This window comes from Chinchilla lanigera, unplaced genomic scaffold (genome assembly GCF_000276665.1).
Source record: "Chinchilla lanigera isolate Chin_1 unplaced genomic scaffold, ChiLan1.0 scaffold00094, whole genome shotgun sequence".
Classification (NCBI taxonomy): Eukaryota; Metazoa; Chordata; class Mammalia; order Rodentia; family Chinchillidae; genus Chinchilla; species Chinchilla lanigera.
Genome location: NW_004955495.1, coordinates 2,824,843 through 2,825,941, shown reverse-complemented (window position 1 = coordinate 2,825,941; position 1,099 = coordinate 2,824,843).

Here is a 1,099-nt window from a genome sequence, read left to right as displayed (position 1 = left end):
TGAGTAAAACCCTGTCTCAAACAAACAAACAAACAAACTCCAGCTGTAGGACCCCTCCCGCTGAGCAGCAGTGGCTTCCCGCCCCACGCTGTGGCGGCTCCTCCCACGCAGGCCTGTGGTGATGCGACCACAGACACCTCGCCCTCTCCCAGTGCTGACTCATCTTCCCCTCCAGGCTCCAGCCGGAAATGCCGCCTGCCCCTCCCTGCCTGCAGGCCTTGGCGCCCCCTCCCGGCGGCAGCCGCGAGACCCCCCCACCCCCACCCCGCTCCCTCCGTGCTCTCTCAAGTGAGGCCTGAGAGTGAGTGGGAGCAGGGCAGGCGGAAGGCAGGTGAGGCGGGAAACCCAGGGAGAGGGAGCTGCAGGGCACACAGCACCCGCGGGGGGCCGGAGGGCTCGGCGGAGGAGGCGGAGTACACATGCAGGTGAGAAGAGAGGTGGAAAGCCCGGCGTGGTGCTGGACACCTGTCACCCCCGCAGGGCATCTGGGAGGGTGTGGCAGGAGGGTGGCAAGCTCCAGGCCAGCCTGGGCAATTCGGCACCTCGGCTAGACCCAGTCTCAAAATGCACAATAAAAAGAGCTGGAGATGCAGGTCAGTGGGAAGGCCCTGGGCTCAGTCTCTGGTACCAGGGGGAAAAAGATACAGGTAAGCTGCCAGGTCAAGATGTACATGGTAGGCGAGGTGAGGATCAGTGACACAGCTGAGGGTGCAAATAAAGAGAAGGTGCAGATTCCGATGAGGCAATCGGTAGACACAGGTGAGCCAGCACTGAGAAGTAGGTGGGGGGGTGGGGGGCAGCGAACTGCTCATGAGGGCAGGCGTGAGGATGGAGGTGAGGATGGAGGTGAGGATGGAGGATGGAGGTGAGGATGGAGGTGAGGACGTAGGTGAGGATGGAGGTGAGGATGGAGGTGAGGATGGAGGTGAGGATGGAGGATGGAGGTGAGGATGGAGGATTGGAGGTGAGGATGGAGGATGGAGGTGAGGATGGAGGTGAGGATGGAGGATGGAGGTGAGGATGGAGGTGAGGATGGAGGATGGAGGTGAGGATGCAGGTGAGTTTGGAGGTAAGGTTGGAGGTGAGAATGGAGGTGGAG